At 38.7% G+C, this 16,181-nt stretch overlaps 1 protein-coding gene across 3 annotated transcripts in view; it reads left to right on the plus strand.

Annotated features, from left to right (window-relative positions):
• The first annotated feature begins 1,478 nt into the window (after positions 1-1,478).
• Positions 1,479-16,181, plus strand: part of MYOM1 (myomesin 1) — a 154,168-nt gene continuing 139,465 nt past the window's right edge. The window contains exons 1-2 of one of the 3 annotated variants that reach the window (XM_053902473.1): positions 1,479-1,895; positions 2,819-2,913. The gene's annotated coding sequence lies outside the window, so the exon portion shown is untranslated. Of the gene's footprint in view, positions 1,896-2,818; positions 2,914-15,482; positions 15,714-16,181 lie in introns of those variants that run through there. The other 2 variants (XM_053902474.1, XM_053902472.1) reach the window with 2 other exon arrangements.

Below are 16,181 nucleotides of genomic sequence, written 5' to 3' on the forward strand. Positions count from 1 at the left end.
ATGGACATTTGGGCTCTTTCCATACTTTGGCTATTGTTGATAGTGCTGCTATAAACATGGGGGTGCATGTGTCCCTTCGAAACAGCACACCTGTATCCCGTGGATAAATGCCTAGTAGTGCAATTGCTGGGCCATAGGGTAGTTCTATTTTTAGTTTTTTGAGGAACGTCCTTACTGTTTTCCAAAGTGACTGCACCAGCTTGCATTGCCACCAACAATGCAAAAGAGATCCTCTTTCTCCGCATCCTTGCCGACATCTGTTGTTGCCTGCGTTGTTAATGTTAGCCATTCTGACAGGTGTAAGGTGCTATCTCATTGTGGTTTTGATTTGTATTTCCCTGATGATGAGTGATGTTGAGCATTTTTTCATGTGTCGGCTGGCCATCTGGATGTCTTCCATGGAGAAGTGTCTTTTCATGTCTTTCGCCCATTTCTTCACTGGAGTATTTGGTTTTTGGGTGTTGAGTTTGGTAAGTTCTTTATAGATTTTGGATAGTAACCCTTTATCTGGTATGTTGTTTGCAAATATATTCTCCCATTCTATCGGTTGCCTTTTAGTTTTGCTGATTGTTTCCTTCGTTGTGCAGAGGCTTTTCATTTTGATGAGGTCCCAGTTTTTTGTTTTTGTTCTTTTTTTTTTTTACTAAGTTCCATGAAGACAGGGTTTGGGGGACTGTTTTGTTTACTGAAGTATCCTGAAGGCCCAGCACAGTAATTAACACATTAAAGGCACTCAATAAATAAAAATACATATTGAATGAATGAAGAACTGGAAGGTAGGGTATGATGGGAAAACGGCAAAAATATGAGGCCTAGGAGGGGGCCAGAGACCATGCCCTGAATGACCTCAAAGCCATGTTTCTGAAGGTCAATGGGATACCACTGATCTGTCTTATGTATGGGATTAATATTATCAGACTTGTATTCTTTAAAAAAAATTTTTTTTAACGTTTATTTATTTTTGAGACAGAGCATGAACGGGGAGGGGCAGAGAGAGAGGGAGACACAGAATCAGAAGCAGGCTCCAGGCTCTGAGCCATCGGCCCAGAGACCGACGTGGGGCTCAAACTCACGGACCGTGAGATCATGACCTGAGCTGAAGTCGGACGCCTAACCGACTGAGCCACCCAGGCGCCCCCAGACTTGTATTCTTTTAAAATCACTGTGATAATAGTATAGAGGATTAGTAGAAGGTAAGCCTGAGAGAAGAAGGAATTAGAATTTCTGATAGATGGTAATGCCTATCACTGAAATAAGGAACATGGGGGAGAAATAGTTTGGAGGGTGGGTATGGTGATGGTAAGAAATGACATTTTAGACATTTGAAGTAGTGGATTAGAAGACAGTACTGAGGCCTTCACCAAAATGTAACACAGAGAGACAAAAAAGTAAAAATATAAAAGAGCGGTCAAAAGCCATAGAGGATATATTGAGCTAGTCCATTGTATATTTAATAGGAAATCCAGAACAAGTTAAAAATGAGAATGTTGGAAAATGATATTGAAACAGACAACTGAGAGTTTTCCAGGATTGAGAGTCAAAAATCTTTATAATCTTTATTCCGGTTGAAGATGCACCCAAATATGAAACAAGAAAAATAAAAATAAATCTGTACCAAGTCATGTCCCAGTGAAACTTCAGAACATCAAGAGTAAAAAGGAAAATAGTACAAACTTACATAGAGAAAAGAGATTGCCTGCAATAGACTGACAGTGGGTCCAACAGCATGCTTTCCTCCAGCAACAATACATGCTGAAGGCGGGTGACCGATATCTTCAAAGTGCTATGAGAAGTACCACCTACTCCTCACGCCATCTGTATGTGGAACTGATGCACAGAGCTCTGACAATTCTTTCTGAAGAATTCCGTATGCTGGTCTCTCTAGAATCTTTCAGGTCTGATCTCCTTGTCTCCTATTATTCCTGAATTGGAACATTAACTAGGGGTCACAAAATGGATTTCATAATTATGAAATTGTATAATCATATAGCATGCCTGGATAGATGTTCTGAGAACTAATGCTCTCAGCCTTTGGGCTATCTGCCAGAATTCTGGGATAACATGAACCTCATATTTAACATCTTATTACACTGAAAAATATTGAATCACTTTGGATTGTTCTTTGCTTTTTTATGTGTGTTTGACTTGTTTTCCAACTAGCTTGTAAACATATCCTGTATTAGTTTTACATTTTCAAAGTGGGAGGTTTTTTTAAAAATTTTTTTATGTTTATTTATCTTTAAGAGAGAGAGAGAGACAGAGCATGAGCAGGGAAGGGGCAGAGTGAGAGGGAGACACAGAATCCGAAGCAGGCTCCAGGCTCTGAGCTGTCAGCACAGAGCCCAACGTGGGGCTTGAATGCGTGAACTGTGAGATCATGACCTGAGCCAAAGTCAGAGCTTTACCAACTGAGCCACCCAGGTGCCACCTAAGTAGAAGTTTTTTAATGTATTCATTAATAATAATAATGAATTATTATTGTTATGATTATTTATTGAGTACTTCCTATAAGCCAGGAGCTCTGAATGTCTTATTAACATTGCCTTTCAGTCATCGCCCTGCAAGATGGTTACTGTCACCTCCATTTTACTAATGAGGAACTTGAAGCTTAGATTAGTAACTTGCCCAAGTTCATATTGTGGGGAAGAGAAGGGGCAGGAATCTAATGCAGGTCTATATGACCTCAGTGCCTGAGCTTTCAGCCTCTATGCTGTATTGATTGGTGAAGCATGCTAGCTGTTGATAAAAATGATTGTATCAATAATTTGGAGTGGGAATATTTGCCCAAAATGTTGACTTATTTTTTTGTTCTTCCCAGGAAAAGAGACTTTATGGTTTCTTGCAGACTTTCCAGCAAGGCTTAGTTCCACTGAAATCAGTGCCTTGGGGCAATATCTGTTTTGCCAGCCACCTGTAAGTATTTTATAACTTTTGATTCTGAGTTCTTCTTTCTCCTGGAAAAATAATGGTAAATGAAAGTAATTTCTATGGGCAGTCTCTGTTTCATATAACTTGTCAACATTTAACACAGAACACCTCCTTTTGTATTACCCCATGGAGCACTGATTCAATAAAGCATTAAATCACTGGTCTGGCAGCACCACCCATAATCCCTGAATCCCTGAATCCATAATCCCTGAAAGACCAAAGAACCTGAAGTTAAATTTGAAGGGGACTTTCCAAGATTCGTGTCCTTCAGTGTCTTACTGTGTGCTACATGATTCATTACCTGCTTCAGGAAGAAGAAAGAGCCACGATATGAAAGTACACATATTTCCTGAGAGTGCCTCCTTCCGTTTTTATTCCCATGACCTTGCGCTGTGCCAGGCATGTCATGTGTGCTCAGTTAAACCTAAGTTAAAACTGTAACCCTTATTCAAGAACTTTGAGGCAAAGGTAGTAGAAAAAAATAAAGGAGACTTAGGAAGTGGTTAAATGATGAAAGTGGTCCTGTGTTGAAATGCAACCAGATGTATGTTATCAAACTTCTGTGTGGCCTGTTAGGTCCAGAATGAAAATTTTCTTGGTACACAGGTAGTTGTGGTGGCTGGATTAGTCACAGATAGGTTAGATCTTATTTGGATATATAGGCCCCCCAAAAATTATTGCTCAAGACAGGGGAGACAATGAATAAAATCTTGGTGTTCCTCTATTCTTTTTTTTTTTTAAGTTTATTATTTATTTTGAGAGAGAGTGCATGCACATGAGCGGGGGAGGGGCAGAGAGAGAGGGAGAGACAGAATCCCAAGCAGGCTCCATGCTGTCAGCACAGAGCCTGACGTGGGGCTGGATCCCATGAACTGTGAGATCTTTACCTGACCCGAGGTCAAGAACCTGACCCTTAACTGACGGAGCCACCCAGGCACCCTGTTACTCTGTTACTCTATTAATTCTTATAGTAATTCTATTAAAACTATTTTCATATAAAGTGCATCTGATGTTTATTAAAATAATATGTATAATAGCTACATGAGATTTATTTTGTGTAACTATATGAGAACATCTGTGTGTGTGCGTGTGTGTGTGTGTGTGTGTGTGTGTATGTACTAACATTAGCACACTTGCCTCATGTAAAGTCCTTTACTTGACTTTAAAACATTACAAATATCACAAAGGAACAAAATTCCAGACCTCCAAACCAGGTAGTATTAGGTTTAAAAATAGAAAAATTGGCCAAGGAATGAAAGATATTAATAGGAATAGATAAAAAATTATAGGCTCAGCACATGACTTTCCAAGTGTAATAAACAATGGTGCAAGAAATAACTATTTATGAAATGTAGTTGAAAAAGAGAATATTAAAACTGAGAAAAATAAACTTTGATTAAGTTCACATAGCATAAACCACAATAAATTGCAGGTGAGTTCCAATTAAGCATAAAGCATAATAAGTTGAATGAAATAGAATTATTTAAGTATCTTAACTGGAAAGAAGAATATATATGTTTTAAAAAATGGTTTAACTAAAGCATCATTGGCATACAGTAAACCACACATATTTAAATGTATAATATCCTAAGTTTTGACACATGTGTACACTTGTGAAAACTTAACCACACTCAAGATATTGAACATATCTATCTCCCCCTAAGTTTCTTCATGCCTATTTGTAAATCCATCCTTCCTGACTCCTCCCACTTCTCTCCTCCCCCACCTTCAGGCAACCACTCTCTGCTTTCTGTCCCTATTGTTTGTGCAAATATAAGTTTGTGACCTGTGAAAGTGTTACTGATTATCAGATTGATGGTTCTACTTTTACAAAAGTCAAAATGTAATGAAATCAAGGAAAGAATTGAAATAGAAACATTTTATGAACAAAATGACAGATGAAAGCTTAATATCCAGAATGTTTTTTAAATTTAATGAAAAGAGCATTTTGGGGTGCCTGGGTGGTTCATTTGGTTGAGCGTCCGACTTCGGCTCAGGTCATGATCTTGCAGTTCATGAGTTTGAGCCCCGTGTCGGGCTCTGTGCTGACAGTTCAGAGCCTGGAGCCTGCTTCAGATCCTGTGTCTCCCTCTCTCTGCCTCTTTCCTACTCATGCTCTGTCCCTCTCTGTCTCTCAAAAAATAAATAAACATTAAAAAAAATTTAAAAAAAAAAGAGTGTTTTATTTTGACTTGTTCAATAGCAAGGAACAGAGACCCAGTCCAGTTAGCTCACGAAAAAGGATACCTAGGTGAGGGATATACATGAATGGCATCTAAACTGGAAAGTTACTGAAAACAGAGGGAGCTTTGAGGTATTGACTCTTCGGTTTTTCTCTCATTCGCCAAATGATTGTTCTCTGATTAGGTCTGCTTCTTTGAGCACACCTACTTAGTTTTCTCTCTACCAACCTTCTTTATCTGCTAACCCTAGTTTCTGGTGCCTCATAATTTCAGTTTGTCATGGCTCCTCTGACTCCAGTATTCGCAAAGCAACTCTTCATTCTACCTTTTCCACTTTTGCTCCTTCTATTAAGTGCACTGATGCTCAACATTTCCAAATTCAAATTCTCAAGAGAGGAATGTGATTGGTTTGGCTCACCTTTTGGACCAGGCCATACATAGGTTGCTGGTAAGGATGTACATCAGTTACCTTTAGGTCTGAAATGACCCATCACTGTGGGTCAGAGAGCAGGAATCACATGGTGCAAAACATCAGCATGTACTGTGAGCAGTGCAAGCATTGAGTGTTCACTTGTCCAGTAAGGGAGATAGTTCTTGAGAGCCAGATGGAGATGAGTTCAAATACCAGCTCCATTATTTATTAGCTGTGTGACTTTGGGTAACTTGCCTAACCTATCTGAATCTTAGTTTTCTCATTTATAATTTGGGGATAATAACTGCCTTGTATAATTTTTGTAAAGAATAAAGCAAAACATATGTAAAGCATGGTACAGTATCTAGCACATAGTAGTTCTCAATCAGTGATAGCAATTTTATTTTGTTAATATATTAACAGATTAAGAATGATCTCGAGAAAAATAATCTCCATGGCAAAGGTCAAAAGATAGCTCACACAGAGGAAAACCAAATAGTTAGCTAACATTGATAGAAATGTCCAGACTCAAAAAGAATTTTTAAAATGCATTCATTTTTTTTTTAATTTTTTTTTAAACACTTATTTATTTTTGAGACAGAGAGAGACAGAGCATGAACGGGGGAGGGGCAGAGAGAGAGGGAGACACAGAATCGGAAGCAGGCTCCAGGCTCTGGGCCATCAGCCCAGAGCCTGACGTGGGGCTCGAACTCACGGACCGCAAGATCATGACCTGAGCTGAAGTCGGATGCTCAACCGACTGAGCCACCCAGGCACCCCTAAAATGCATTTAAAAATAGCTATGAGGGGACACCTGGTAGCTCAGTCAGTTAAGCATCTTACTCTTGATTTTGGCTCAGGTCATGGTCTCAGTTTGTGAGATTAAGCTCTGTGTCGGTCTCTGCACTGACAGCATAGAGCCTGCTTGGGATTCTCTTTCTCTCCTCTCTCTTTCTGTCTTTCCCCCACTCACATTCTTCCTCTCTCTCTCAAAATAAATAAATAAACATTTTTTAAAAATAAAAATAATTTAAAAAATAAAATTAAAATAGCAGTGAGATCTATTTCACACCTGTTAAACTTGCTGAAATAAATTAAATTTAATTTAAATAAATTAAATTTATTTAAATTAAATTTAAGGATGCTTGGGTGGCTCAGTCGGTTGGGTGTCCAACTTTTGATTTCAGCTCAGGTCATGATCTCACAGTTTGTGCGGAGCCTGGTTAGGATTCTCTCTCTCCCTGTCTCTCTGCCCCTCTCCCTTGCTAGGGTACATGCTCTCTCTCTAAAATAAAATAAAAAAATAAATATTGAAAATAAATTAAAATTATACATTGCAATATTGATGTGGCCATGAAGAAAGAGCATATTCATACGTGCTAGATGGCATAGCCCAATTATTCCAAATAGCAATCTCACAAAATATACCCTTTAATTCATAGTTCCTTTCTGGGAAAATACTTACAAGGAGGTAATTGAAAAGGAAAACCTCTATTTGTACAAAATATTTATAGCTCTCTTTTTAATTCAGAGGCTTTCATCATTTTAGAATGGAAAGAGACCTAAGAGATCATTTTTCTTTTGAGCTGCACATTAGAGTCATTTAGGAGCTTTTAGAAATTCTTGTGTCCCATGCCCAGAGATTTTGAGGTAATTGTCCTGAAATATGGTCTGAGTTAGAGTACAGTTTAGAATCTTCTTAGCTATTCTAATGTGTAGCAAGGAAGGAGAACCACTCTTCCAGTCCCACGCAATTGGGGGAACCATGAAGAAACAGCCAGAGAAACAGAGCCTCTGAAGGGAACACACATAGATGTAATAAAAGAGCTGGGTTGCAAATGAAGATGTTCCTAATTCCTAACCCTGACTTCTAGTCTTGATGAATAACTGGAAACATCCATGTGTCCATTATTTAAGGACTAGGACACCAATGATTGTGGAATAGTACAATGCATTCATTAATTGTTATTGGTTATCTATGGATGCAGTAGAACATAGTGTGTACACATTGATGAGAACCAGGTGTGATAGGGGTGTGTCTGTTTCTCTCCTCACCAAGAGATTCCCAGCTGACACTGTTGAGTTGCTCCTTGGAGGGGCATGGTTCCCCTTTCATGCTCTCCCCTCTGCCCAAGGTGGCCAAGTTCTCTGAGTCCCCCATCTATCTTATGGGGAATGGAGTTATCAATGTCCAGGACTGCTGAACTGTGGGCTGTTCATGCAGAACAGTGATGAATCAGAAGTCCCTGTTTTAAAATTGTGGTGAAATACACATAACAAGAATTTACCATCTTAACCATTTTCAAGTTGCACAGTTCAGTGGTTTTAAGTACATTAACACTGCTATACAGTTATCACCATCATCCACTTCCAGAACTTTTTCATCTTCCTCAACTGAAAGTTTCTACCCATTAAACACTAGTTCCCATTTCCCCCACCCCACTGCCCCAGCCTCTGGAAACTACCATTCTACTTTCTGTCTCTATGAATTTAACCTAGGTACCTTAGGTGAATAGAATCATATAACGTGTTCTTTGTGCCTGGCTTATTTCACTTAGCTTAATGCCTTCAAAGTTAGGAGTTTGTTTGTTTGTTTGTTTGTTTGTTTGTTTGTTTGTTTTGAGATTGAGAGAGAGTATGTGTATGAGGGGGGAAGAGGGGCAGAGGGAGAGAGAGTGACAATCTTAAGCAGGCTCCGGAGAGTTTGACAAAGGGCTGGATCCCCTGACTGGATCATGACCTGAGGCAAAATCAGAGTCAGACGCTCAACTGACTAAGCCACCCCGGTGCTCCAAGAGTCCATTTTTAAGGATAAATTATCCCTTATCTTTCTCTCTACTCCCTTGTTCTTTCTTCCAAAGGCCCCTTTCCTTCTGGGTTGAGGATCACCCCATTCCTTCTATTGGTCCTTGCTCCCTTGCTGTAGTGGGTACTCTGCCTTTTGCCTTTTCTTTTCTAGGCTCAGTATTATCTGATGAGCAGGATAGGAAAATCTAGCTCTGTAAGCTTGTACCTGAAACTCCTAAGTCTGAAGGTTTGTTTTGTTTGTGCATCTTTGTTCTGTTTCAGCATGGACTGGGAGAGAAAGGGGAAGGGACTATCAGAGTATGAAAGAGAGAGAAGAAAACAAAGAATATAATCAAGTTAATACTTGAAGATATATGCCTGCCTCAAATGTGAGACTAGTATCTACATTATAAAAGAATAGAAGAAGTTATAGAATTTTATCACAAGTGGATTGTTTTAGTTATGAGCAAGTGTTGTATACTGACAAGTGGGTGAGGTCTGGATCTGGATTATCTGAATTTGAACATAGTTTCTTTTTTTTTTTTTTTAAGATTTTTATTTTATTTTTAATTTTTTTTTCCTTAGAGAGAAAGAGCACATGATGAGCTGGGGAGAGAGAGCGAGAGAATTTTAAGCAGGCTCTGTTCTCAGCACAGAGCCCAATGTGGGGCTCAATCCCACAACCCTGGGATCATGACCTGAGCCAAGATCAAGAGTTGGATGCTCAACCACCAGGCGCCCCCTGGGTTATCTGAATTTGAATCCTCACTCTTAACATTTTCCTCCCAGTTTTATTGAGATATAATTGACATTCAGCAATGCAGAAGTTTAAAATGCACAGCATAGGGACAACTGGCTGTCAGTTGGTAGAATGTGCAATTCTTGATCTCAAGAGTGTGAGTTAAAGCCCCATGTTGGGGGAGGCCTACTTAAAATAATAATAAAATAAAATTAAATGTACAGCATAACAACTTGAATCACATACATTGTAAAATAATCACCACAATATCTAACACTTTTTAGTTGTATGTACTTGAGCAAGGTACTGAATTTCTCTGTACCTCAGTTTTCTCATTAGTGAAAGTGTATAATAATAATGATAACACCTACCTCATACAGTGTTCTGAGGAATAAAGAAGTTAATACATATAAACCATTTATAGTACCACCGGGAAAATAGTAAGTACTATGTAAGTGTTAGATATCAATATTTTTTGGTCAGTGTTTGGATACTTGTTATCTGTGAGACCAAGTGTGATTAACTATATAAGGACAAATATATTTAAAAATTCAAGACAGCATTATTCACAATAGCCTAAAACTGGACACAATGAGAAGTCCATTAATTGATGAATGGATAAGCAAAATATGCTATGTCTTTCAGTGAAATATTTCTCAGCAATAAAAAGAAATAAGCTGCCAAATCTTGGAACAACATGGATGAATCTCAAAAACATCTTGCTAAGAAAAAAAAAAAACAGACATAAAAGACTACATATTATATGATCCCATTTGTATGAAATTTCTAGGAAAGGCTAAACTATAGAGACAGAAATCCAGGTCAGTGGTTGCCTAGGCTGTGAATGGGATCAATGCTTAACTACAAACTGGCATAAGGGAATTTTTCTGGTGATGGAAGTGTTTTAAAAATGGATTTTGGTGATGGTTGCCCATCTATATAAGTCTACTAAAACTCATTGAACTTTACTCTTTTTTTTTTTAATTTTTTTTAACGTTTATTTATTTTTGAGACAGAGAGAGACAGAGCATGAACAGGGGAGGGTCAGAGAGAGGGAGACACAGAATCTGAAACAGGCTTCAGGCTCTGAGCTGTCAGCACAGAGCCTGACACGGGGCTCGAACTCACAGACCGCGAGATCATGACCTGAGTCGAAGTCGGCCGCTTAACCGACTGAGCCACCCAGGCGCCCCGTGAACTTTACTCTTAAAATGGGCGAATTTTGTGATATGTAAATTTTACTATTCTGAAACTGTCAAAAATAAAATGAAATTGGAGATTCAGATCTCTCCCTCTTTAGCCTGGTTCTCATTCATTCATTCATTCATTTATTTAAGAGAGGGCATGTGCATGGTACATGAGTGAGCAGGGGAGGGAAAGTGGGAGAGAGGGACTTTCAAGCAGGCTCCACACCCAGCACAGAACCAGATGTGGGGTTCATTATGGGGCTCAACGTGGGGCTCAATCTCATGACCCTGAGATCATGACCTTAGCTGAAATCAAGAGTTAGAGGCTTAACCGACTGAGTCACCCAGGCACCCGTAGCTTGGTTCTCACTTAAAAAAAACAAAGAAGAGGGGTGCCTGGCTGGCTTAGTTGGTGGAGTGTGCAACTCTTGATCTCAGGGTCATGACTTCAGGCCTCACATTGGGCATGGAGTCTACTTAAAAACAAAAAAGAAGAAGAAAAAGTTATTGTTTTTGCAAAAATAATGTATGTCAGTTGTTGGGAGGCAGTTCTTCATGGGTCCATCATGTTTCTGTATACCTTGCAAGCAGGCCCAGGCTTCCATTTGTTCCAGATTATCTTTTCAGGGATGTCTGTGTAATGAATAGCCTTTGAAGATAGAAAGAGTGTTTCCCTCCGGGGAAAAAGGCAGGCATGCTTACTAGCCAATATAATAAAGAAAATGTCTACCTCTAGAGCAAAGGGCGAACATGCTTAATACTCATTATATAGTATTTGGGTCCATAAGAAGGGAAGTAGGAGTAGAGTTGGTGAATTATACAGGGTAAAATGGCAGATATCACCTTATGCCATGGTACCACAATTATTTTTAAGTAACTACCTGACTTTGTCTACCCAACTACACAGTGGCTACTTTGGGGACATGAGTAAGTCACCTCTGGATCCTGGGTCATGGCACAGTGTGTGATGTAGTAGGTTTTCAATACATGGTCTTTCTTTTTCCATACTGTTGGTGCATGCATTGTACTTGTTAACTACAACTAGCAACTTTAAAAAAAGTTCTTGATTTCAGTTGGAATTTAGTTTTTGTTTTGTTCACATTTCATTTCTTTTTAAAAAAAAATTTTTTTTAACATTTTTTATTTAATTTTGAGAGACAGAGAGCATGAGTAGGGGAGGAACAGGGAGAGAAGGAGACACAGAATCGAAAGCAGGCTCCAGGCTCCAAGCTGTCAGCACAGAGCCCAATGTGGGGCTCGAACCCATGAGCAGTGAGACCATGACCTGAGCTGAAGTCAGAGGTTCAACCTACTGAGCCACCCAGGTACCCCTTCACATTTCATTTCTAAATAATATTTATTTTAATTACTTTTTTGGTTTATATTTTTATTGTTTTTTTTTGTTTTTTTTTTTTGTTTTTTTTTTTTTTGAGAGAGAGAGACAGAGAGAGAGTGAAAGTGCAAGCTGGAAGGGGCAGAGGAAGGGGAAAGAGAGACTCTTTTTTTTGTTTTAATTTTTTTTAACATTTATTTTTGAGAGAGAGAGAGACAGAGTGTAAACAGGGGAGGGTCGGAGAGAGAGAGACACAGGATCCAAAGTAGGCTCCAGGCTCTGAGCTGTCAACCCAGAGCCCAACATGGGGCTCGAACCCACAGACTTCATAGACTGTGAGATCATGATCTGAGCTGAAGTTGGATGCTCAACCGACTGAGCCACCCAGGCTCCCCTATTTATTTTTGCTTTTAGGATACACTACTATTAGTTAAACTCATCATTTCACCCTTAATTTTTAATAAATATTAATGTAATTAATATATAATATACATAAAAGTATATAATTATACTATATAATAAATGTCAATATTAAAAAGATTGATACTATTTATTTATTTATTTATTTTAGTAATCTCTATACCCAACATGGGGCTCAAACTTACAGCCCCAGATCATGCTCTCCAACTGAGCTAGCCAGGTGCCCCCAAAATATTAATATTCTTAAAAGTCAGTTTGAAGAGAGAATATATCTACTTTAAAATTGCTTTTAAAAGCCCCATAATTCTAGAAGCAAGTATTTTTTTAAATTTTCAAACTTTTATAGTTCAATGCTTTTTAAAAAGCCATTTCCATTAGATGGTTTCCTAGGAAATTTAAATTAATACTTGGTTAGCATTCCATTAAGTTTTCAGAATAATTACACATCTATAAGGGCTTTATGATTATATCAGAGTAATTGACAAGGTGATTTTTCATCTATAAGGGAATCATGATTGAATCACAATAATTGAGTTTTATGAGACCAGCTAAATTTTTCTTCTTTAATTTTAGTTTAATTATGTAGTATGTATGTAATTTGGATAGCTATATGTTATTTTTTCATGTTTGTTTTGAGAGAGACAGATTGAGGGGTGGGGGGGGAGAATTCCAAGCAGTCTCCACACTGTCAGTGCAGAGCTTGATGCAGGGCTCGAGCTCACCAGCTGTGAGATCATGATCTGAGCTGAAATCAAGAGTCAGATGCTTAACTGACTGAGCCATCCAGGTGCTCCTGGATAGCTGTATTTTAAATAAATATGTTGTCAGGAAAGGGTGAATCCAGATGATGCTATAGCAGAAAGATCACTTGGTAAACTAAGTTGATTCTAGCTCATGCTGTTTTGTCAAATCCTATATATTTGTTTGAAATAAACTATTTGGCTTTCACTGGGATCTTGAGTGTCAGTGTATAAATGATAATATTTTAGTTTTCCACAAGTGTGTGTGGACTTCTCTAATTTTGTATTTTTAACTGGGATCAAAATTCTGTAAATATTTTAAGGTATTGATTTTGTAGCCAGTATATCTTTTTTTTTTTTTTTTATTTTTGGGACAGAGAGAGACAAAGCATGAACGGGGGAGGGGCAGAGAGAGAGGGAGACACAGAATTGGAAACAGGCTCCAGGCTCCGAGCCATCAGCCCAGAGCCTGACGCGGGGCTCAAACTCACGGACCGCGAGATCGTGACCTTGTAGCCAGTATATCTTGATGTAATAAATAATTGTTGCACAGGAAATATAACAAATTCTTTAGTAACGGGTCTTCCTTCTGATGGACATTATTGGCATATGGCTCTATCTACACACACACACACACACACACACACACACACACACAGTTGTTGAAAGGCAGTATAGTATGAAATTTGGAGACTACACTCTGTATAGAATAGAACTGAGTTTAAATCCTCTGTCACATTCTAGTTATGTGATATTAAGAATATTAGCCTCTTGGTGGGGTGCCTGGGTGGCTTAGTCGGTTGAGCGTCTGACTTTGGCTCAGGTCAGGGTCTCACTGTCTGTGGGTTCAAGCCTTGTGTCAAGCTCTGTGCTGACAGTTCAGAGCCCCAAGCTTGCTTCGAATTCTGTGTCTCCCTCTCTGTCTGCCCCTCCCCCACTCGTGCTCTGTCTGTCTCTCTCTCTCTCAAAAAATAAACACTAAAAACATTTTTTAAAAAAAGAATATTAACCTCTCTGAATCTCAACTTCATAATCCATAAAATGTTTTTATGTATATGCAGTGTTCAAATAAGATACTGTAAAGCAATTAGCATTAATGCCTGACATATAGCAAATAGTCATTAAATATCATCTAGTATTATGATTTATATATTTTATTTTTGTTTATTTTTCTCCCTCCTGTTTTGAGAAGATTTGAAACATGTTGTCTACAGAAACAGCCCACTGGGAACCATTCTCATGCCTGGTGGATAAAAATCAGAACCACTACCATTCTATATTGGGTGTTTAGAGGACAAATGGATGCTTGGGGAACATGAAACTTGGAAAACTCTCATATGGATTCCAAATAGCTCAAATGTCCATATGCACACTGACAGGAGGTATATGTTGACGAAGAAATGCCAAGTTGAATTTTACCAGGAAACAGCATCAGGACTAAATGGAATGCATTCTTTTACGTACTTTGGATAGCTCAGAAGCAGAGCATAATGTAAGAGAGACTCACAGAATACCTAGTTTCTTGTAAACGAAGTGTCACTAGAGGATACATCAATGCATGGCAAGAAGTGCTGGGATTTGGAGTCCAAATATGGATTAAATGAATTTGTCATTTACTAGCTGGGTGATCTTTGGTAAATGACTTTGCCTTCAAAACCTTGATTTCCTTGGCTATATAGTAAAGCTGATTATACCTCGCTTGCAGGAAATTATGAGAATTAAATGAGGTCCTGTATATAAAGTGCCTATCACAGGGTCTCAGTGTTAACTGTAGTTATCATCAAGAAAGTAATTATAGACTACAATATTAGGTCTGTTTATTATTTTATAGTTACAAGTGATCTGTATTCACTTGAGGTGATATCACTGTAATATCATGTTGGAGCTTAACCAGTTCAGTACATATAATATGAACAATGAGCTTTCAAATTATTTCTGTCAGTAATAATAGTTGATGTTTACTGTTACGTGGTAATCACTGGGTTAAATGCATTATCTCCTTGAATCTCTACGGCATTCTCATAATTTGGATATATTTTGTAGAGAAGGAAAATGAAGCTTAGGAAGGAGCAATAAATTGCTTGAGGTTGAATCGATAGTCAGGAATCTAGCTCTAGTCTGAATCCAAAATGTAGACTCTAACCACCAGGTTCTACCACCTGTTAATTTGTTACATAGTCTGAAAAACAAAGAAAGAATCTCTGGTTAGATAAACTGACCCTACTGTGACTTTGGCAAAGAGAAAAACGTGTTGCTTCTCAAAGGCTTTAATTAGTGAAAAAAGGGATTCAAATACTCAAGCCTGAAGCTGTGACTTTGAAGCATGAGAGAAACAGTGACTGTGTATTGTCAGGCCAAAGTTGCCACCACATGGGACCCATTTTTTACGTGTTTTGCCTTTAGTTACCCTCAAGTTCTTTTTAAACCTTGTGCCTTTTAAATGTACTGTACATGTGTTACGAACAGCACACCCAGAACCATATCTTGGCATTAAAATTCCATGAAGTCCATTTTGGGAATCAGATTACCACACCTATTTTTAGTTCACAACACAAACTCCTTTTTCCATTACACTTTTAAATATCCAGCCATAAAAGACATATTGAAAATAGCTCTTCCAGCCTCATAAAAATCCTGCATTTGGTGAAATCAGGACAGGCCCATTGACTGGCATTAATGTAAGTGCGTGACTGAGGCAGCTACCTGCCAGTGCCTCTCTCCTCCTCTTGGTTAGGACTACCCGCCCCATCCACTTGCTGCTATATTTGTCTGCCTTCTTGGCCATAAAAGGCTGGCTGTGTGGCTCTGACATTCTACAGCCTGACCACATGCATTATTTTTGAACTGGTCCCCAGGGTCCTGTCTTTAGGCCTGCCTCTTCACGTTTTCTTTGGGATTCATCCTCCGTGGGCTTTTCATTCTCTCGTCCAGCTCCACAGCCACCTCGGAGCATTTGTGCACCACCATCGCTCCTTTGCAAACTGGTAAGTGTGACACTGAGGCAGAAGAATGCACTTGATATTTTAGGTGCTTAACAGCATTGCATGCATGTGGTTTCTTTCTATCTTGTGAGTTCAGTGGTTTGCTCAAAGAGCTGTCAGAATAGCAGAGAAATAGGAAAGTGGAGCCCCTGGGCGGGAAGACAAAAGCAGCAGGGTGCCAGTTTCTGCTGGCACAGCTATTCTCTCACATCACACTGTTCTTTTTAAGTTAAGCTACTGTTCCTGGAACTATAAGGAGACAAGATCTGTCTCAGGTGGAACTGTAAGTGTGAGTCCAAGTACTCTTTCCAAGTTATAGTTCTGTGGTTTGGTTGGAATCTGGAATGGATGAGATGACAGCAAGTAATATGTTTTCTGTTTTCTACATGCCTACAATATTCCCTGATTACAAATTAGACCAAGAGGAGGTAAATTCACTCAGAAGTCCGTAGTTTCGAATTCAGTGATTTT

This window comes from Panthera pardus, unplaced genomic scaffold (genome assembly GCF_024362965.1).
Source record: "Panthera pardus isolate Hobbes unplaced genomic scaffold, ASM2436296v1 HiC_scaffold_15, whole genome shotgun sequence".
Taxonomy (NCBI): Eukaryota; Metazoa; Chordata; class Mammalia; order Carnivora; family Felidae; genus Panthera; species Panthera pardus.